Source organism: Zalophus californianus, chromosome 3 (genome assembly GCF_009762305.2).
Source record: "Zalophus californianus isolate mZalCal1 chromosome 3, mZalCal1.pri.v2, whole genome shotgun sequence".
Lineage (NCBI taxonomy): Eukaryota > Metazoa > Chordata > Mammalia > Carnivora > Otariidae > Zalophus > Zalophus californianus.
Window position 1 is genome coordinate 82,970,073 of NC_045597.1, and position 23,531 is coordinate 82,993,603.

A 23,531-nucleotide genomic window follows, 5' to 3' on the forward strand; every position below is an offset into this window, starting at 1 on the left:
TTATTTGACAGAGAGAGAGCACAAGTAGGCAAAGCAGCAGGCAGAGGGAGAGGAGAAGCGGGCTCCACGCTGAGCAGGGAGCCCAATGCAGGGCTCCATCCCAGGACCCTGGGATCAGGACCTAAGGCAGACGCTTAACTGACTGAGCCACCTAGGTGCCCCTGGAATAATTTTAAATCTGCAGAAAAGTTAGTATACTTTTTTTTAAAGATTTTTATTTATTTATTGAGAGAGAGAGAGAATGGTAGAGAGAGAGCACGAAAGGTAAGGTTAGAGGGAGAAGCCGACTCCCCGCTAAGCAGGGAGCCTGATGCGGGACTCGATCCCAGGACTCCAGGATCATGACCTGAGCCAAAGGCAGTTGCTTAACCAACTGAGCCACCCAGGCACCCAGAAAAGTTAGTATACTTTTCATTCAGTTTCCCATAATGTTTACATCTTACATACTCATGGTGCAATTATCAAAACTAAAAATTACAAGTACTTACTATTAATCAAAATCAAAAGTTTATTTGGAATTTACCAATCTTTTCACTAACACCCTTTTTTTCTGTTCCAGTATTTCACCCCGTTGATGCCCCATTGCCTCTGACAGTTTCTTAGTCTTTCCTTGTTTTTCATGACCTTTATAGTTTTGAGGAGTACTCGTGAGGTAGTTTGTGGAATATCCATCAATTAGGATCTGTCTGATGTTTTTCTCATGGTTAGATTGGGATTATAATTTTTTTGGGAGGAAGACCACAGGAAAAGTGACCTTTTCATTACATCACGTCAAGGGTAAATTATTATCAACATGACTTACCATGGCTGATGTCAACCTTGATCACACGGTTGAGTAGTGTTTGTCAGGTTTCTCCACTGTAAAGTTATTTTTCCCCTTCTCACACTCTTTGGAAGTAATTATGCAGATTCAGGGGTGCGTGGGTGGAGATTAATACCCCCTCTGGATTGGGTATGATTTATTAGAATTCCTCTATAAAAAAGACTTCTCTCTTCTCCCCATTAATTTAACCATTTACTTGCAAAAGAATGGACTCTACTATATTTGTTTTATACTCCAAGTTATAATCTAATACTACATAATTTATTTTGGTGCTCAAATTGTTCCAGATTTGGCCATGGGGAGCTCTTTCAGGTTGATTCCTGTGTCCTTCGACAGGCCTCCATGATTTTATTTTTTGAGCATTTTTTACTTCTGGAGCTGCACCAAGCTCCAGACTCCGGTTGTACTTTACCTGCCACAGCTCTAGAACCACTCATTTCTCTAAGCAGCCCTGGCTTCTTTTATTGGAGGATGGTATTTGGACAAAGACCAGAGTGCAAACGATTCCTTTTCAGTTGAAAATTTAAACCTCCTCTTAAGTATAGTTGAGGGTGCCTCAGGACCCTGCCCTCCCTCGTACGACGACCTCCGCTGCAGCCCCGGCAACTATTTCAGGCATGCCCCGCGCGGCCGAGCGCATGCGCGCCGGGGCGGTGTGACGTTGGACATCGGCCCGGACGCCGGCGTGAGGCAGTCGGAGCCGAGGAACCCCAGCGGCGTCCTTGCTCTCCAGTTCCTTGCTTCGGTGCTCCGCGGCGGCGGTTCGACAGTTCGCAGGTAAATGTGTCCGGGCGACGCCAGGCCCCCTTCTGCTCCCCATCCCCCAGAGTTGGTTGCTCTGGAGCCTCTCCTAGAGCCGCTTAGCCCCGCACCCCTCCGAGAAGATCCCCTCTCGACCCGCGTCCCGCCCCTCTCCGGCGTCGGTCCCGGTAGAGCCTCGGTTAGAGTCGCCCAGCTCCGCGCGCCCTCCCCTTCCCGGGTGTAGGTCCCTGCAGAACTTCCCGTACTGCCGCTCGGCCCCGAACCTCTCCGAGAGGACCCCCCCCCATTCCAGCCCGCGGCCCGCCCCTCCCCGGCTTAGATCCCAGCCACCTCTAGCGCGGCCCACTCGGCGCCCATCTGAGGCGACCCCCCTCCCCCGGCCCTCCTCCTTTCTTCCCTTCCCGGTGTTGGCTCCACGAGAGCCTCCGCTAGAGCCCTCGAGCTCCGCGCGCCCTCCTCTTCCCCGGTGTTGGACCCTCCAGAGCCTTCCCTAGAGCCGCCCACCCCGCGCCGCTCGGAGCGGACCCCCTCGGCTTCGGCCAGGCTAGAGAGGCCCAGCTCCAAGCCGCTCTGGAGGCACTGTCCTCGGCCCGCGCCGCCTCCCCTCCCTGGTGCCGGGCCCTCCAGAGCAGCCTAGCCCCGCACCCCTCCGAGAGGACCCCCTCCTCCGGGTCAGTGTCCCTCCCGTCCCAGGGTCCTGTGGAGCCTCCTCTAGCGCCACCCACTCGGCGCCCCTCTGAGGCCATCCCCGACCCACGCCTCTTCTCCCCTCTCTGGTGTCGGCCTCTCCAGAGCCTCCCTTAGAGCCGCCCAGCCCCGCCCGAGCTCTCCTTCTGCTGCCCCCTTCCCTGAGGTGCTCCCTGCGAGCCCGCCACCTTTCCGCCCGCACGGGTCTCCCAGTGCCTGGTCTCTGCCCTTGCCCGCACCGAGATCGTGCTCTCCTTAGGAATCCAGAGCGGCATTGAGGCTGTGGACTCGCGAGTGCGCCCGGCCCCCCGCTTCGTTTCATTTACTCCTGGCTTTGTGGTGGTTAAGACTTTCGGTTGTACATTATCTTTTTTCACGTTTGATCCTTTCACTCAGCCAGATCAGGAACTCCGGACCCCACGGTTTTTATTTTGTGTCGCATAGAGTTTTTTGTTTTTATCTCAAATGTAGAGTAATTTACAAAGACGAGGCTTCATAAAAATGAACGAATAGTAAGTTCCTGTTTTTCAGGGTGGGTGGAGGGAATGAGGTGTGACGGTCATACTGTCAAGAAATCTAGAGGAACGTGGTTAATTCCCAACGCCATTGACTCCTGGCCCCTGAGAATCTTTTTTTTTTTTTTTTTTTTTTTGAAACCACTCACTGCCTGAGGCAGGAGTGTTTAAATTGAAAGGGAGGAAAGTTCCTGGGTCTCGTGGTCTTTGAGGAAACCATTGCGAGTGCAGGAAGTGAGTTGTCTGAAGTCACAAGGGGAATTAGGGCCTAAGCGGGGACTGTCCGCTGACATACGGCCGTCATTATTTGTCGAACAAATCAGTGACCAAAATATATGTGATTGTGCAACCGGGCTGTCTTAAGGGCCAGCTTGTACAAGGGAATGAAAATGCCTGGGGTTTGCTTTTTGCGTTAGTGATTTCTATACTTGACTCCTCCTGTCCCTCCCCAGCATACTGATCTCTGAGGGCAGGAATCCAAAATGTTGCAGGATGGTCTTGGCAGACAATACAGTGTTCAGTAAATGTTTACTAAAGGAGGCTGCGGAAAGGAACTCAGAACCTGACAGAGGTTCTTCACTAGCATATTTTTAATTGCGTTGGCACATTCTGTAGGCAATATTCCTAGTAATCTCAAGGACTGAATTTATGAAATATGTACACATTTTCTGTGTGTGTGTACATCATTCTATAGAATGAACAGATACCACTCTTGGTGTGATAGTCATATTATTCCTCTGGAAGATAGAGGGTTTTTCTGATTCCCTCTAGAAACTTTGCTATGCTTCCAAACTTGTCACCCTACATTAGTATTTGGTTTCTTTCTCCTTAAGTCTGCCTTTTTTCTTTCTTACTAGATGTCTGAAGAAATTAAAAATTATTAATGTATGTAACTATGAAAAACTGCAGAGAGTAAAATAAACTATTAAGCATGTTACAAAAAGTGGTTTAGTTATGATTTATTGATTGTATGTTTGCTTCTGAATTTGATCATGGGGACAGAGAGTTGAACTTTCTTGCCTGTCCAGTGTGTGCCCTTTGATGAGTGCTTGTATTAGGCTTGTTATCAAGAAATGGTTGCTACCTGGCAATGGCCAGTGCTACATATGAACTGACCTCTAAATGATGATGGGTCACCCAGTTCTTGTCCCCTGTATTTAGAGACACTTGGGAATTCTTGCTGCCTTTACAGTATCATTCTTTTTTTTTTTTAAGATTTTATTTAAAGATTTATTTATTTGAGAGAGAGAGAGAGTGTGTGTGTGTGTGTGTGTGTGTGTGTGTGTGTGTGTGTGTGTATGGTGAGGAAGGGCAGAGGAAGATAATCTTCAAGCAGACTGAGCTAAGTGCACAGCCCAAGGCGGGACTCAGTCTCACACCCCGTTAGATCATGACCTGAGCTGAAACCAAGAGTTGGTCGCTTAACTGACTGAGCCATCTAGGCACCCCTAAAGGTTTTACTTTTAAGTAATCTCTACACCCAATGTGGGGCACAAACTTGCAATATCAAGATCAAGAGTGTCATGCTCTACCGACGAAGCCAGCCAGGTGCCCCTAAATTATCATTTTTGAAGAACAGAGTTTTCCTCCCTTTAATAAGGTAGTAACTTTTACAGTTAAAAGTACAGAGAGGGCTAGCCAGAGGAACGAGGGTATTGTGAATGAGTCAGTTGTAGACAACCCTGAATTGCCGTTCTATAGCTGTTCTCTGTTTTGGAGTACCTCCTATGGGGCTCTTTGGGCATATTGTCTCAGTTAATTCTCACACTAACCTTATGAGATAACTAGTAATGTCCTGTCGTATAGGTAAGAAAGTGAGGCTTGGGAGGTTTGGTATTGTGCTCAAATTCGTACCAGTTAGTAAAAGGTAGTAAAAGGAATCTGTTGCCAGATTCCAAAGGCAATATTCTTTCCACCTGTTAAATTGATCTCTTTTGGATTCAGTGTTATGTTTTGTTTTTAAACATTTATTTTATTTTAGAGAGAGAGTGAGCATGCACTCATGAAGGCAGGGAGGGCCGGAGGGAAAGGGAGAGAGAATGTCAAGCTGACTGCATGCTGAGTGCAAAGCCCCACATGGGCTCAATCTCATGACCCTGATGCGATCAGGACTTGAGCTGAAACCGAGTTGGGATGCTTAACCAACTGAGCCACCCAGGCACCCCGGATTTAGTATTTTTAAAATTTCAGTTCACATTTAAAATAATTTGAATTGCTGAATATGATTTATATTTGAAAAACTTCCTATAGGTTTACTGGCATGTGAGTAATGTGGGTATTTTTTTTTTAAAGATTTTATTTATTTATTTGAGAGAGAGGGAATGAGAGAGAGCATGAGAGGGAAGAGGGTCAGGGAGAGAAGCAGACTCCCCGCTGAGCAGGGAGCCCCATGTGGGACTCGCTCCCGGGACTCCAGGATCATGACCTGAGCCAAAGGCAGTCGCTTAACCAACTGAGCCACCCAGGCGCCCCAGTAATGTGGGTATTTTACAACTAGTTAGTTTGCTGGTGTTTTATTCTCTAGAGACCAACAGCAGGACTTTTATCTGATGAGTTTTAGTTTATGCAATAGATCTTGCTCCAGGATATAAATAGTGAAATGTTGAAATAAATTGTGAAGTGATGTGGAATTCAGCAAGGAAAGCAAATATTCCTTAAGAGATGGATTTGGTTATGTACTGGGAGGTCTTTTGTTTGTTTTTTGCTTTTACTTCTAGTGTATATGTGTTCAAATTTTGACCTTCAAGGGCATCTTAATTTATTAAATCTTCTAAGCCATTTGAGAAGCATCCTAATGTGCTTCTGTCTTCTGGAATGTTTTGGGCAAATTTTGTCAGGTGGCTAGTGAGGAAGTAATAGTGATAACAGTAATAATTGCTGTGTGAGCAGCTCCCATTTCTTGAGTTTTAGTAAATGTAAGGCACTATGCCAAACACATGTTATTTCACCCAATTTTCCAAATATCTGTCAAGTAGGTGTTGGCATTCTCATTGTATAGATCAAGAAACTAAGGCTTGGAAAAGTTAAGTAACTTGCCCAAGGTTATTTATTTACTTATTTATTTCCCAACCCCCGCCCCTCTTGCCCAAGTTTATTTATAAGTCGGTGAGTCAGGATTTGAACATGGGTTATCTGCTTTTGTCTCTGCTGTTGGTGTCTTTTGTCTTTGTGATTTATGCCTTGTTTTCCCCTTAACTCATTTAAGTTCCATTTCAGTAGGGAACAGAGTTAATTGTTTGTGCTCCTTATAATCCATCATTAATATTGAAAAAAGCAAAGCAGTCACCAGCATGGGTGATCTTGACATTATCGGTATATCTTTTGTCTTGGATCCTCATTTTAATATTAATGTTGTGTGTTCTGTGAAAATAATTCTCCTGTGAACTTCAGTGTTTAGTGATAAGAAATACGGATTTTACATATCTATGTAGTATTTCTGTTTAACACAGAGGGAAAAATGAAAAGATGGGATGTTTAAAGTCTGCCTTTTTTTTGTTTGTTTTCCCCCCTCTCAGCACTTTTTCCAGGTAATCTCAAGGCAGGGCAGGCTAGCAGGATCTGGGATCAGAAATTGGGCTAGGCTGATGAGTAGGGTACCTCTTTTAGGCAGTGGCATGTGAGTGCTCTGTAAGGCTGAGGGTAAGTAGGCTGAGTGATAGATAATGTCCCTTCCTCTGCTTTGTGGTCAGGATTCAGGAGCCTGGCAGGGTACAGACTCTAGATAGAAAGATGTACCTGCGGTCCAGTTCAGGTGAGGTGGGTCATTTAAAGAGCAGTTGATGGCAGCTGCTTATTTAAGGACTTGTTGCCCTCGGTGTATCTTATTTATGGGACCTTGGTGTATCTTATGTAGAGGGTCTGTATTGTGTTACATGTTGCTTATGGGTTGGGAGCCAGAGGCAAGGGTTCTCTTGCTTTAGAGGCTGAGACTAAGGCTGATGAGGCAATAAGCTTCATGTGGTGGTCATGATACCAAAGTGATGCCTGACAGAAGAGGCTATTAGCACAAAGCACAAAGGACACCCATCTCTTTGTGGGGATAAAGAACTTATTTTCCTGCATTCAGATGAGGGCCCACCTTGCAGTCTCTGCTAAGATGGCAAAATGCCCTGGCTTTAGTCCCCCAAGAAGATGTGCTGTGAATGATATTGCCCAATTAGAGTGAAGATCTCACAAGGGGCTTTAGGAGGCTTTTATTATCATGGGGCTTTAATCTTTTCTTGGTTTCTTTTGACTTTTCTGGAGACTGGCTTGTAAGTGCCTGCTCAGCAAGTGCAAGTAACCAAACTCAATGTATTTCTGAGGGTGTGAGTCCAAGGTTTGTTTCCTGAACATCCTTCCCAGCAGCCTATACTGGTTCCAAGCCTATACCTCTAGTCTTCTCTACTGTGTAAGTTTTGTACACTGAGTCTTTAACTTAGAAGTCCAGACTTTTTGTTAAAAAAGAAATTGTAGCATCTTCGTAAACACAACATATCTCCTACTATTACCATAATAACGATTTGAATTATCTAGTGAGGAGAAGGCATACAAATCAAGGTGTTCCAACATTTTTTAAATCCCCCCACCCCCACCCCCAGTTGTGTGAAATCCGAACTCGTATTGGAAATTGTGTGTTTTCTCTAACACATTCCATACCAGCGTATTTGGTTTTACTCATCATTTTATACTTAGGATGCCTTTCATTCTCAGTTGGCTCTAATGAACTGTAATTATTGTTTTCAATTCGGCCATTCTCAGATGCCCTTCCTTCAGCTGGTTGGCTTCTTTATCCTTTCTAAAGGCATTCCTGAAAGCATCTTTGCTATTTGATAGTAGGCACATCTTGAGGCTTCCTGTCCCTAAATCGTAACCAGCTCGTTTTCAAGGAGCATTGACTCCTTTTAGAGAAGACCAGTATCAGAGATAAAAATCTGGACACAGGGGTACATGTGAGATTGTTCCACATAATGACTAAGGATAGGATGATACCAGATAAGAAGCTACTCGAGTCCACAGAAGAAATTACTCCTTTTCAAGAAGTCATGAGTTTCCAGGTGCCTGGGTGGATTAGATGGTTAAGCATCTGACTCTTGATCTCAGCTCAGGTCTCGATCTCAGGATCATGAGTTCAAACCCCATGTTGTGTTCTGAGACACTGGGCATGGAATCTACTTAAAAACAAAAACAAAAAAATCCACATGATTTTCTGCTGCTAATTCCAGTTTGTTTCTTTTGACCTTGTAATAATCTAATTTATTTTTTCTCTAATGGTTTTGAATTATTTTATATAGGCACACCAAAGATGATGATGTTCCCTTGATGTAGAAGGTTTTCTGTTTTTTTTTTTTTTTTAACTTTTTAAATCTAAATTCAATTAAGCTAGCATGTAGTGTATTCGTTTCAGGGGTAGAATTTAGTGACTCATCAGATTCATATAATAGCCAGTGCTCCTCACATCAAGTGCCCTCCTTAATGCCCATCACCCAGTTACCCTATCCTCCTACCCACCTCCCCTCCAGCATCCCTCAGTTTGTTTCCTAGAGTTCCATGTCTCTTATGCTTTGGCTCCCTCTCTGTTTTTCTTTTCTTTTACCTCCCCTTGTCCTATGTTCATCTGTTTTGTTTCTTAAATTTCACATATGAGTGAAATCATATGGTATTTGTCTTTCTCTGACTTATTTTGCTTAGCATGATACCCAGTGACGTTCCATGGATGTTGTTGCAAATGGCAAGATTTCATTCTTTTTGATGGCTGAGTAATATTCCATTGTAGATATCTTCACACACACACACACACACACACACACACACTACATCTTCTTTATCCATTCAACTGTCAGCTCTTTCCTCAGTTTGGCTGAAGTGGACATTGCTGCTGTAAACATTGGGGTGCATGTACCCTTTTGAATCACTGTTTGTATCCTTTGGATAAATACCTAGTAGTGCAATTGCTGAGTTGTAGGATAGCTCTGTTTTTAACTTTTTGAGGAACCTCCATACTGTTTTCCAGAGTTGGCTACATCAGCTTGAATTCCCACCAACAGTGTAAGAGGGTTCCCCTTTCTCCACATCCTCACCAACATCTATTGTTTCCTGACTTGTTCATTTTAGCCATTCTGACTGGTGTGAGGTGGTATCTCATTGTGGTTTTGATTTGTATTTCCCTGATGCCAGGTGATTTTGAGCATTTTTTCATGTGTCTGTTAGCCATTTGTGTGTGTTATCTTTGGAGAAGTGTCTGTTCATGTCTTCTGCCCATTTCTTGACTGGATTTGTTGTTTTTTGGGTGTTGAGTTAGATAAGTTCATAGATTTTGGATACTAGCCCTTTATCTGATAGGTCATTTGCAAATACCTTCTCTCAGGATATGGGTTGCCTTTTAGTTTTGTTGATTGTTTCCTTTGCTGTGCAAAAGCTTTTTATCCTGATGAAGTCCCAATACTTTTTTTTTTAAAGATTTTGTTTATTTATTTAGAAAGAGAGCAAGCCTGAGCTCTCATGCACCAGCATGAGCAGGGAGGGGCAGAGGGAGAGGGAGAAAGAATCTGAAGACTCTGCCCTAAGTGTGGAGCCGACATGGGGCTCAATCCCTGAACCTCTAGATCATGACCTCAGCTGAAACCAAGGGTCAGACGCTTAACTGACTGAGCCCCCCAGATGCCCCACAATAGTTTATTTTTGCTTTGGATTCCCTGGCCTTTGGCGACCTGTCTAGCAAGAAGTTGCTGCAGCCGAGGTCAAAGAGGTTGCTGCCTGTGTTCTCCTCTCGGATTTTGATGGATTACTGTCTCACATTTAGGTCTTTCATCCATTTTGAGTCTATTTTTATGTGTGGAGTAAGGAAATGGTCCAGTTTCATTCTTCTGCATGTGGCTATCCAATTTTCCCAACACCATTTGTTGAAGAGACTGTCTTTTTTCCATTGGACATTCTTTAATGCTTTGTCAAAGACTAGTTGACTGTAGAGTTTAGGGACCATTTCTGGGTTTTCTGTTCTGTTCCATTGAGCTATGTGTTCGTTTTTGTGCCAGTACCATACTGTTTTGATGATTACAGCTTTGTAATACAGCTTGAAGTTCAGAGTTGTGATGCCTCCAGCTTTGGTGTTCTTTTTCAGGATTGCTTTAGGTATTTGGGGTCTTTTATGGTTCCATATAAATTTTAGGATTGTTTGTTCCAACTCTGTGAAAGATGCTGATGGTATTTTGATAGGGATTGCTTTGGGCTGTATAGACATTTTAACAATATTTGTTATATTTGTTCTTCCAATCCATGAGTGTGGAATGTTTTTCCATTTCTTTGTGTCTTCCTCAATTTCTTTCATAAGTGTTGAATAGTTTTCAGAGTACAGATCTTTTACCTCTTTGGTTAGTTTTATTCCTAGGTATCTTACGGTTTTTGGTGTAATTTAATGGGATTGATTCTTTTAATTTCTCTTTTTTCTGCTTCATTGTTAGTGTATAGAAGTGCAACTGACATCTCTGTGTTGGTTTTATATCCTGACACTTTGCTGGATTTCTGTATCTGTTCTAGCAATTTTTGGGTTTCCTAGGTTATTATGTCATCTGCAAGGAGTGGAAGTTTGACTTCTTTGCTGATTTGGATGCCTTTTATTTCTTTGTGTTGTCTGATTTTTTTTTTTTTAAAGATTTTATCTATTTATTTGACAGAGAGAGACACAGTGAGAGAGGGAACACAAGCAGTGGGGAGCAGGAGAGGGAGAAGCAGGCCTCCCGCTGAGCAGGGAGCCCGATGCAGGACCCGATCCCAGGACCCCGGGACCACGACCCAAGCCAAAGGCAGACACCCAACGACTGAGCCACCCACGCGCCCTGTGTTGTCTGATTGTTGAGGCTAGGACTTCCAGTAGCGTATTGAACAACAGTGGTGAGAGTGGATATCCCTGTTCGTTCCTGGCCTTAGGGGAAAACCTCTCAGTTCTTCCCTATTGAACATGATACCCACAGTGGGTCTTTCATATATGGCTTTTATGATGGTGACGTGTGTGGTGGAGGGTTTTTATCAGGAAGGGATACTATATTTTGTCAAATCCTTTTTTTCTGCATTAATTGAGAGGATCATATGGTTATTGTCCTTTCTTTTATTTATGTGGTGTATCACATTGATTCATTTTTGGATGTTGAACCATCCTTGCAGCCCAGGAATAAATCCATCCCACTTGGTCGTGGTGAATAATCATTTTAATGTACTCTTGGATCTTATTGGCTAGTATCTTGGTGAGAATTTTGGCATCCATATTCATCAGGGATATTGGTCTGTTAATTCTTTTTTTTTTTTTAAAGATTTTATTTATTTGAGAGAGAGAGAATGAGAGATAGAGAGCATGAGAGGGAAGAGGGTCAGAGGGAGAAGCAGACTCCCTGCTGAGCAGGGAGCCCGATGCGACACTCGATCCTGGGACTCCAGGATCATGACCTGAGCTGAAGGCAGTCGCTTAACCAACTGAGCCACCCAGGTGCCCAATTCTCCTTTTTAATGGGGTCTTTGTCTGGTTTTGGGATCAAGGTAATGCTGGCCTCATAAAATGAGTTTGGATGTTTTCCTTCCATTTCTATTTTCTGAAACAGCTTCAAAAGAATAGGTATTAATTTGTGTTTAAATGTTTGGTTGATTTCCCCTGGGAAGCCATTTGGGCCTGGACTCTTGTTTATTGGGAGATTTTTGATTACTGATTCAATTTCTTTGCTGTTTATAGGTCTGTTCAGGTTTTCTATTTCTTCCTGCTTCAGTTTTGGTAATTTATATGTTTGTAGGAATGCATCCATTTCTTCCAGATTGCCTAATTTGTTGGCATTTAATTGCTCATAATATTCTCTTATAATTGTTTGTATTTCTTGTGGTGTTGGTTGAGATCTCTCCTCTTTCATTCATGATTTTATTAATTTGGGTTCTTTCTCTTTTCTTTTTGATGAGTCTGGCTAGGGGTTTATCGATCTTATTAATTCTTTCAAAGAACTGGTTTTGTTCTTTTTTTTTTATTTCTGTATCATTGATTTCTGCTCTCATCTTTATTATTTCCCTTCTCTTGCTGGATTTAGGCTTCATTTGCTGTTCTTTTTGCAGCTCCTTTAGGTGTAAGGTTAGGTGTAAGGTTATTTGAGACTTTTCTTGTTTCTTGAAGAAGGCCTGTATTGCTATATACTTTCCTCTTAAGACTGCCTTTGCTGCATCCCAAAGGTTTTGGACTGTCGTGTTTTTATTTTCATTTGCTTCCATATTTTTTAAAAATTCTTCTTTAATTTCCTGTTTGGCCCATTCATTCTTTAGTAGGTTGTTCTTTAACCTCCCTGTATTTTTTTCTTCTTTTTGCATTTTTTCTCAAATGGCCTGGTATTGATTCCCAAACTGTTCTGTTTCCTCATGTTGACATACCTTGAACCTCAGGTACCTGAAAAGTAAAACCCAGCCTCCCAGCAAGTAAATACCAAAGAGAATATAGGTACAATATCTGGCAACTCAGATGTTGATGCATACAATTTGTAGATAATAGGAAATCTCTAGGTCCTTAAGGTTTTAGCTCGAACTCTCTTTTTAACTCTTATCTTCATGGGTGGTAGTGTTACTAATTTTATAGGTATGTAAAGTTGTTGGACTTGTTCTTAGAAGACCTTTGAGTAAATGTAACTGCTCTTATTAGTGTTAACAGTGGTCTGACATTTTTGACTATTATGAATGACAGCAAATAGAGACAAGTTGATATCAAGAATCATAAAAGATGGGGCACCTGGGTGGCTCAGTCGTTAAGTGTCTGCCTTCAGCTCAGGTCACTGTCCCAGGGTCCTGGGATCGAGCCCCACATCAGACTCCCTGCTCCGCGGGAACCCTGCTTCTCCTTCGCTCACTCACTCCCCCTGCTTGTGTTCCCTCTCTTGCTGTGTCTCTCTCTGTCAAATAAATAAATAAAATCTTAAAAAAAAAAAGAATCATAGAAGATTATAAAAAATTACCACAGAAGTTCAGGAAACTCCTTTCTATTGCTCCACACTTTTACATAACCAGCAACTGATCAAGTACCAGCTAAGTTGTATGATAGCATTTCAGCCAGGTTTTATTGTATTATATTGTGACTTGGTAGCTCCCAAATACCTGCTAATAATTTTTTGGCCTATACCAAGATATTTTCTTTTCCACATGAAATACAGATTGAGAATTCACATTATGATGATGGTAGGACACTTTAGTATAATTATTCAGCTTTTGGCATAAATGAATACTGTTTTATGTTCTGGGGGGTAATAACACTACTATAAAGATGTAATGCTGTCTACAATATTGCATCACCCGTCTTTTTATTTTTAATTTTTTTGTTAATATGGAAATAACTTCCAATTATTTTGTACATTTTTGGTAATAGGAGTTAAACAGATTCAGAGTAGAAGCAACAATCTTAACAGTCTATATTTCTTTTTTTTTTTATTGACATAATGTATTATTTGTTTTAGGGGTACGGGTCTGTGATTCATCAGTCTTACACAATTCATAGCACTTACCATAGCACATACCCTCCCCAATGGCCATCACCCAGCCACCCCGTCCTTCCCACCCCCCCTCCACTCCAGCAACTCTCAGTTTGTTTCCTGAGGTGAAGAGTCTCTTATGGTCTGTCTCCTCCTCAGTTTCGTCTTGTTTCATTTTTCCCTCCCTTCCCCTATGATCGTCTGTCTTGTTTCTCAGATTCCTTGCATCAGTGAAATCATATGATAATTGTCTTTCTCTGATTGACTTATTTCGCTTAGCATAATACCCTCTAGTTGCATCCATGTCGTTCTGAATATATCTGTGTTCTGAATATATCTGGAAGTCCATCTGGTCCAATGTGTCATTTAAAGCCTTTATCTCCTTGTTGGTTTTGGGCTTAAATGATCTGTCCATTTCAGTGAGGGGGAGGTGTTAAAGTCCCCTACTGTTATTGTATTACTGTCCATATGTTTCTTTGATTTTGTTACTAAGTGGCTTATAAAGTTGGCTGTTTCCATGTTAGGGGCCTAGGTATTTAAAATTGTTAGATCTTCTTGTTGGATAGACCCTTTAAGTATGATGTAGTGTCCTTCCTCATCTCTTATTATACTCTTTGGTTTAAAATCTAATTTGATCTCAGGATTGCCACCCCAGCTTTCTTTTGATGTCCATTAGCATAGTAAATGGTTTTTCACCCCCTCACTTTAAATCTGGAGGTGTCTTTGGGTCTAAAATGAGTCTCTTGCAGACAGCATATCAATGGGTCTTGTTTTTTTTATCCCAATCTGATACCCTTTGTGTTTTGATTGGGGCATTTAGCCTATTTACAGTCAGGCTAACTATTGAAAGATACGAATTTAGTGCCACAGTATTGCCTGTAAGGTGACTGTTATTGTTTATTGTTGCTGTTCCTTTCAGGTCTATGTTACTTTTGTTTGTTTGTTTTTATTTTTTTATGTTTGTTATGTTAGTCACCATACAATACATCATTAGATTTTGATGTAGTGATCCACGGTTCATTGTATTCATATAATACCCAGTGCTCCATGCAGTACGTGTCCTCCTTAATACTCATCATCGGGCTAACCCATCCCCCCACCCCCCTCCCCTCTAACACCCTCAGTTTGTTTTTCAGAGTCCATAGTCTCTCATGGTTCATTTCTCCCTCCGATTTCCGCCCCTTTCATTTTTCCCTTCCTTCTCAGAATGTCCTCCATGCTATTCCTTATGTTCCACAAATAAGTGAAACCGTATGATAATTGACGTTCTCTGCCTGATTTATTTCACTTAGCATAATCTCCTCCAGTCCCATCCATGTTGATGCAAAAGTTGGGTATTCATCCTTTCTGACGGCTGAGTAATATTCCATTGTATATATGGACCACATGTTCTTTATCCATTCATCTGTTGAAGGGCATCTTGGCTCTTTCCACAGTTTGGCTATTGGAGACATTGCTGCTATGAACATTGGGGCGCATATGGCCCTTCTTTTCACTACATCTGTGTCTTTGGGGTAAATACCGAGTAGCGTAACTGCTGGGTCATAGGGTAGCTCTATTTTTAATTTTTTGAGGCACCTCCACACTGTTTTCCAAAGTGGCTGTACCAACTTGCATTCCCACCAACAGTGTAAGAGGCTTCCCCTTTCTGCACAACCTCCAACATTTGTTGTTTCTTGCCTTGTCAATTTTTGTCGTTCTAACTGGTGTAAGGTGGTATCTCATTGTAGTTCTGATTTGAATTTCCCCAGTGGCTAATGATGATGAACATTTTTTCATGTCTGTTAGCCATTTGTATGTCTTCTTCAAAGGGTTTGTTCATATCTTCTACCCATTTTTTGACTTGATTATTTGTTTTTTGGGTGTTGAGTTTGAGAAGTTCTTTATAGATCTTGGATACCAGCCCTTTATCTGTAGTGTCATTTGCAAATATCTTCTCCCATTCTGTGGGTTGCCTCTTTGTTTTGTTGACTCTTTCCTTTGCTGTGCAGAAGCTTTTTGTCTTGATGAAGTCCCAAAAGTTCATTTTTGCTTTTGTTTCACTAGCCTTTGGAGATGTATCTTGAAAGACGTTGCTGTGGGTGATGTCAAAGAGCTTACTGCCTATGTTCTCCTCTAGGATTTTGATGGATTACTGTCTCACATTGAGGTCTTTTTCATCCATTTTGAGTTTATTTTTGTGTATGGTGTTAGAGAATGGTCAAGTTTCATTCTTCTGCCTGTGGCTGTCCAATTTTCCCGGCACCATTTATGAAGAGACTTTTCTCCATTGCATATCTTTTCCTGCTTTGTCGAAGCTTATTTGACCATAGAGTTGAGGGTCCATATCTGGGCTCTCTCTTCTGTTGCATTGGTCTATAGGTCTGTTTTTGTGCCAGTACCATGCTGTCTTGGTGATCACAGCTTTGTAATAGAGCTTGAAATCGGGCAACGTGATGCCCCCAGCTTTGTTTTTCTTTTTCAACATTTCCTTGGAGATACGGGGTCATTTCTGATTCATACAAATTTGAGGATTGTTTGTTCCTGCACTTTGAAAAATGTCATTGGAATTTTGATCGGGATGGCATTGATGGTATAGATTGCTCTGGGTAGCATAGACATGTTTATTCTTCCAATCCATGAGCATGGAATGTTTTTCCATCTTTTTGTGTCTTCCTCAATTTCATTCGTGAGTGTTCTGTAGTTCCTAGAGTATAGATCCTTTGCCTGTTTGGTTAGGTTTATTCCGAGGTATCTTATAGTTTTTGGTGCTATAGTAAATGGAATCATTTCTCTAATTTCTTTTTCTACAATTGCATTGTTAACGTATAAGAAAACAACTGATTTCTGTGCATTGATTTTGTATCCTGCCACATTACTGAATTGCTGTATGAGTTCTAGTTTTGGGGTGGAGTCTTTTGGGTTTTCCACGTAAAGTGTCATGTCATCTGCCAAAAGAGAGAGTTTGACTTCTTCTTTACCAATCTGAATACCTTTGATTTCTTTTTGTTGTCTGATTGCTGTTGCTAGGAGTTCTAGTACTATGTTGAACAATAGTGGTGAGAGTGGGCATCCTTGACGTGTTCCTGATCTTAAGGAAAAGGCTCTCAGCTTTTCCCCATCGAGGATGATATTTGTTGTGGGTTTTTCATAGTTGGATATTATAAACTTGAGGAATGTTCCCTTTATCCCTATACTCTGAAGAGTCTTTAATCAGGAAAGGATGCTGTATTTTGTTAAATGCTTTTTTCTGCATCAATTGAGAGGACCATATGGTTCTTCTCCCTCCTCTTAATAATGTGATCTGTCACATTGATTGATTTGTGAATGTTGAACCACCCTTGCATCCCGGGGATAAATCCCACTTGGTCGTGGTGGATGATCATTTTAATGTATTGTTGGATCCTATTAGCTAGGATTTTGTTGAGAATTTTGGAATCCATATTCGTCAGGGATATCGGTCTGAAATTCTCCCTTTTGATGGGGTCTTTGCCTGGTTTGGGGATTAAGGTAATGCTGGCTTCATAGAATTAGTCTGGAAGCTTTCCTTCTGTTTCTGTATTTTGAAACAGCTTCAGTAGAATAGGTATTATTTCTTCTTTGAATGTTTGGTCAAATTTCCCAGGGAATCCATCACGCCCTGGACTCTTGTTTTTTGGGAGGTTCTTGATCACGACTTCAATCTCGTTACTGGTTATTGGCCTATTCAGGTTGTCAGTTTCTTCCCCTTTTCAGTCTTGGCAGTTTATAGGTTTCCAGGAAGGCCTTCATTTCATCCAGATTCCTCAGGTTATTGGCATATATTTGTTGATAATAATTTCTAATAATTGTTTGTATTTCCTTGGTGTTAGTTATGATCTCTCCCCTTTCATTCATAATTTTATTAATTTGGGTCCTTTCTCTTTTCTTTTTTCTGTCTGGCCAGTGGTTTATCAATCTTATTAATTCTTTCCAAGAACCCACTTCTACTTTCGTTGATCTGATATACTGTGTTTCTGGTTTCTAATTCATTGATTTCTTCTCCAATATTCATTATTTCTCTTCTAATGTGTGGCTTAGGCATCATTTGTTGCCTTTTCTCTAGTTCTTTAAGGTGTAAAGTTAGTTGGTGAATTCGGGATTTTTCTGTTTTTTTTTTGAGTGAGGTTTGGATGGCTATGTATTTCCCCCGTAGGACTCCCTTGGCAGTATCCCATAGGTTTTGGAGAGATATGTTTTCATTCACATTGGTTTCCATGAATTGTTTAAGTTCTTCTTTGATTTCCTGCTTGACCCAAACATTCCTTTTTTTTTTTTTTTTTAAGATTTTATTCATTTTTTTGTCAGAGAGAGCCCAAACAGGGGGAGCGGCAGGCAGAGCAGGTAGAGGGAGAAGCATGCTCTATGCCAAGCAAGGAGCCCGATGTGGGACTTGATCCCAGAATCCTGGGATCATGACCTGAGCCAAAGGCAGACGCTTAACTGACTGAGCCACCCAGGCATCCCTGACCCAAACATTCTTGAGCAGAGTGGTCTTTTGCTTCCAAGTGTTTGAATTTCTTCCAAATTTTTTCTTGTGATTGACTTCCAGTTTTAAAGCATTATGGTCTGAGAATACGCAGGGAATAATCTCAGTCTTTTGATATTGGTTGAGACTTGATTTGTGACCCACTATGATGTCTATTCTGGAGAAAGTTCTGTTTGCACTCGAGAAGAATGAGTATTCTGTTGTTTTAGGGTGGAATGTTCTGTATATGTCTATGAAGTCCATCTGGTCCAGTGTGTCATTCAAAGCTCTTGTTTCTTTGTTGATTTTCTGCTTAGACCATCTGTCTGTTGCTGAAAGTGGAGTATTGAGGTCTCCTACAATTAACATATTGTTATCAATATGACTCTTTTTTTTTTGGTTAACAGTTGGCTTATGTAGATGGCTGCTCCCATGTTGGGGGCGTAGATATTTACAATTGTTAGATCTTCTTGTTGGATAGACCCTTTAAGAATGATATAGTGTCCTTCTGTGTCTTTAACTACAGTTTTTACTTTAAAATCTAATTTGCCTGGTATAAGAATTGCTACCCCAGCTTTCTTCTGAGGTCTGTTGGAACAGAAGATGGATCTCCATCCCTTCACTTTCGGTCTGGATGTAACTTTAGGTTCAAAATGAGTCTCTTGTAGACAGCATATGGATGGGTCCTGTCTCTTTATCCAATCTGCAGCCCTGTGCCATTTTATGGGAACATATAGGCCATTCACATTGAGAGTGATTATTGAAAGATACGAATTTATGTCATCATGTTGCCTGTGAAGACCTTGTTTCTATAGATTGTCCCTATAAATTTCTTTTCTATATTCCTCTTGGGGTCTTTCTCATTTTATTGAACTCTCCCTTAATATTTCTTGCAGGCCCGGCTTAGTGGTCTCATATTCTTTCAGTTTCTGCCGGTCTTGGAAGCTCTGCATCTCTCCATCCATTCTAAAGGACAGCCTTGCCGGATAAAGTATTCTTGGTTGCATGTTCTTCTCGTTTAGTACCCTGAATATGTCTTGCCAGGCCTTTCTGGCTTGCCAGGTCTCTGTGGATAGGTCTGACGTTATTCTTATGTTCCTCCCTCTGTACGTAAGGAATCTCTTCCCCTTAACTGCCCTTAAGATGGTTTTCTTGGTTCTGAGATTTACCAGTTTTACTATTACATGCCGGGATGTTGGCCTATTTTCCTTGATCTTGGGAGTTTCCTTTCTGCCTGTAGGACACGAATGTTTGTTTCATTCCACAGATTAGGGAAGTTCTCAGCTATTATATGCTCAAATATATCTTCTAGTCCTCTCTCTCCACCCCCTCAGGGATTCCAATAACTCTGACATTGGAATGTTTCATGGTGTCACTTATTTCTCTGATTCTATTTTCATGGCTTCTGTGTTGTTTTCCCCTGGCCTCCTCTTTTCCCTTTTCATTTATTGAATGGTCTTCCAGGTCATTAATTTGTTCTTCTCCTTCACTTACCCTAGCTGATTATCTAGATTGGATTGGATTTCATTGATAGCATTTTTAATTTCTGCTAATTCAGCTTTCCTTTCTGCCCTTAGACTCTGTGTTGCCCATTAATCGATTTCTCCATTCTAGCTATTGTCTTCATAACTGTTACCCTGAAGTCCATTTCCGACATCTTGGTTATATCTGTATCCATTTGTAAATCTGTGGCAGAAGTCACAGTCTCTTGAGTCTTTCTTATTTTGGGGGTTCCTCCTCCTAGTCGTTCTGTTGATGGGTGGTTGAGGGAATGTTTAGAGTCCAAATTATTGACCAGAACGCATGCAAGATGCACCTGTAGTATAGGGACCTTAGGGTTGTTGGTCTCTTTTTTTCCCAGTCTGTCTTCTGGGGGAGAGGCCTGCACACTGTTACTCAGGCAACCCTGTTTGGGCATAGTTGCCCTGCCCCCTGTGGCCCGGGGTGGGCTCAGTGGAAACCGGTGTTTTGGGACTTTTGTTCTCTGGTGGCTTTCGCCTCTCTTCCAAGAGAGCAGAAGAGACTGTTTCCAACCCTCTCCCTCAGAGCAGAGAGATCTCAGTGTGTTCTTCACTGAGCTCTCCAGGCCACACTGTCTCCATTTCTGTCCGTGCTGCCCTAAACTGCAGCGTCCTGGGTTGTGCGCTTCTCAGCAGCGCTCCCAGTCCTCTCCTCCAGGTCAGGGCACGTCTCTGCCCTTTGTGATTTTAAAACCGCCAGCCACTCCCAGTTTGCAGGCTCAGTCTGCCGCTCCAGGTTTCCCTCTGGGGGGCTGCCCTTTTAAAGTCTTTTTCCCATCGCTACTGCTCTGGGAGCCTGTGCCCAGTCCCCAGTGCGGGAGGCTTTTGCTCACTGGCGGTGTAGGATCCCCATGGTCAGACTCCCTCCCCCTTCCGTATATCCTCTGATATCTGTCCGTGGAATCACGGCTCCCTGCTTGGTACCTCAAAACCAACTGCCTGCGATATTCTGTTTTTAGAGGTCCAGATCTACTTACATCTCAGGCTGATTTCATGCATGTTCAGAGTGGTCTGGTAGATATCCAGCTCAGTTCCAGGGACCGGTTGGAATAGGGTCCCTTACTCCTTCGCTATCTTTCCCCACTCCAGGTTTATGTTACTTTTAGACTCTTTATTTGCTTAGAGGACCCTTTTCAATATTTCTTGTGGGACTGGTTTGGTGTTCACAAATTCTTTTAGTTTTTGTTTGTCCTGGAAGCTTTTTATCTCTCATTCTGTTCTCAGTGACAGCCTAGTTGGATATGGTATTCTTGGCTGCTTGTTTTTCTCATTTAGTGCTCTGTATATCATTCCAGTCCTTTTTAGGCCTGCCAGCTCTCTGTGGATAGGTCTGCTGCCAGTCTAATGTTTCTATTTTTGTAGGTTACAGACTTCTTGTCCCGAGTTGCTTTAGAATTTTCTCTTTTGTCTCTGAGACTTGTAAGTTTTACTATTAGATGTCGGGGTGTTGATGTATTTTTATTGAGGTTGGGGTGTTCTCTGTGCCTACTGGATTTTGATGCCTGTTTCCTTCCCCACCTTAGGGAAGTTCTCCAGTATAATTTGCTCCAGTATACTTTCTGCCCCTCTCTCTCTTCTTCTTCTTCTTGGATTCCAGTTATCCTAATATTGTTTCATCTTATGGTATCACTTATCTGTTGATTTCTTCCCTGGTGATTCAGTAGTTGTTTCTTCTTTTCTCAGCTTCTTTATTCTCCATCATTTGGTCTTCTATATCCCTCATTCTCTCATCTGCCTCGTTTATCCTAGCAGGTGGAGCCTCCATTTTTGTTTGCACCTCATTAATAGCCTTTTTGATTTCGACTTGGTTAGATTTTAGTTCTTTTATTTCTCCAGAAAGGGATTCTCTAGTATCTTCTATGCTTTTTTCAAGTGCAGCTAGTATCTTTATAATCATCATTCTGAACTCTAGTTCTGACATCTTATTAATGTCAGTATTGGTTAGGTCCCTGGCAGTTGGTACTGCCTCTTATTCTTTTTTTTGAGGTGAGTTTTTCTGTCTTGTCATTTTGTCCAGAAAAGAATAGATAAGTGAGAGAACAAATTGCTAAAAGTGTAACAATGAGCCCAGAAAAAACACTAAACAAATCAGAAGAGACGCGAAAACCTGGGGGGGGGGCGGGGAAGAAAGGAAAAAAAAAAAGAATATGATCAGGCTGGTGACTAGAACAGAGCCACACACTAGATTTTGGGTGTATATTGGCCTGTTAGAAGAAACTTCCTCCCAAAAATTTAAAGAAAGAAAAACTTATGTATGTATACCAAAATGAGGGTAAATACGATGAAGGGAAAGAATATGATTGTAAAGATGAAAATTAAAAAAGATTTTAAAAACGGAATTGATAAGTTGGTTGAGAAAAGAAAAAAAAAATTAAAAAAAAAAAGAGAATGTGATCAGGCAGGACACTAGAACCAAGCCATACACTAGATTTAGGGTATATTTTGGTCTCTGGGAAGAAACTGTATCCCAAAACTTTGAAGAAAGAAAAACATATATATATAGTTAAATACAGTGAAGGGATAGAATATGTAAAAATGCAGATTAACGATTTATTTTAAATTTTTTATTGTTATGTTAATCGCCATACATTACATCATTAGTTTTTAAAGTAGAGTTCCATGATTCATTGTTTGTGCATAATACCCAGTGCTCCACACAGAACGTGCCCTTTTTAATACCCATCACCAGGCTAACCCATCCCCCCACCCCCCTCCCCTCTAGAACCCTCTGTTTCTCAGAGTCCATCATCTCTCATGGTTTCTCTCCCCCTCCGATTTACCCCCCTTCATTCTTTCCCTCCTGCTGCTGCTTTTTTTTTCCTTAACATATATTGCATTATTTGTTTCAGAGGTACAGATCTGTGATTCAACAGTCTTGCACAATTCACAGCGTTCACCATAGCACATACCCTCCCCAATGTCTATCACCCAGCCACCCCCTCCCTCCCACTCCCCACCACTCCAGCAACCATCAGTTTGTTTCCTGAGATTAAGAATTCCTCCTATCAGTGAGGTCATATGATACATGTCTTTCTCTGATTGACTTATTTCAGTCAGCATAACACCCTCCACTTCCATCCACATCGTTGCAAATGGCAAGATCTCATGCCTTTTGATGGCTGCATAATATTCTATTGTGTATATATACCACCTCTTCTTTGTCCATTCATCTGTGGATGGACATCTTGGCTCTTTCCACAGTTTGGCTATTGTGGACACTGCTGCTATAAACATTGGGGTGCACGTACCCCTTCGGATCCCTACATTTGTATCTTTGGGGTAAATACCCAGTAGTGCAATTGCTGGATCGTACGGTAGCTCTATTTTCAACTTTTTGAGGAACCTCCATACTGTTTTCCAGAGTGGTCGCACCAGCTTCCATTCCCACTAACAGTGTAGGAGGATTCTCCTTTCTCCACATCCCCGCTAACATCTGTCATTTCCTGACTTGTTCATTTTAGCCATTCTGACTGGTGTGAGGTGGTATCTCCTTGAGGTTTTGATTTGGATTTCCCTGATGTTGAGCGATGTTGAGCACTTTTTCATGTGTCTGTTGGCCATTTGGATGTCTTCTTTGGACAAATGTCTGCTCATGTCTTCTTCCCATTCCTTGACTGGATTATTTGTTCTTTGGGTGTTGAGTTTGATAAGTTCTTTATAGATTTTGGATACTAGCCCTTTACCTGAGTTTTCATTTCCAAATATTTTCTTCCATTCTGTCGTCTTTTGGTTTTGTTGACTGTTTCTTTTGCTGTACAGAAGCTTTTTATCTCGATGAAATCCCAATAGTTCATTTTTGCCCTTGCTTCCCTTGCCTTTGGCGATGTTTCTAGGAAGAAGTTGCTGCAGCTGAGGTGGAAGAGGTTGCTGCCTGTGTTCTCCTTTCGGATTTTGATGGACTCCTGTCTCACATTTAGGTCTTTCAACCATTTGGAGTCTATTTTTGTGTGTGGTGTAAGGAAATGGTCCAGTTTCATTCTTCTGCATGTGGCTGTCCAATTTTCCCAACATCATTTGTTGAAGAGCCTGTCTTTTTTCCATTGGACATTCTTTCCTGCTTTGTCAAAGATGAGTTGACCATAGAGTTGAGGGTCCATTTCTGGGCTCTCGATTCTGTTCCATTATTCTATGTGTCTGTTTTTGTGCCAGTACCATACTGTCGTGATGATGACAGCTTTGTTATAGAGCTTGAAGTCCGGAATTGTGATCCCGACAGCTTTGCTTTTCTTTTTCAACACTCCTCTGGCTATTTGGGGTCTTTTCTGGTTCCATAAAAATTTTAGGATGATTTGTTCTATT

General features: G+C 41.8%; 1 protein-coding gene across 4 annotated transcripts in view; it reads left to right on the plus strand.

Annotated features, from left to right (window-relative positions):
* Nucleotides 1-1,478: 1,478 nt before the first annotated feature.
* PLEKHB2 (pleckstrin homology domain containing B2) overlaps nt 1,479-23,531 on the plus strand; it is a 70,093-nt gene continuing 48,040 nt past the window's right edge. For 3 of the 4 annotated variants that reach the window (XM_027589835.2, XM_027589836.2, XM_027589837.2), the window contains exon 1: nt 1,485-1,600. The gene's annotated coding sequence lies outside the window, so the exon portion shown is untranslated. Of the gene's footprint in view, nt 1,601-23,531 lie in introns of all 4 variants that reach the window. The other variant, XM_027589838.2, reaches the window with a different exon arrangement.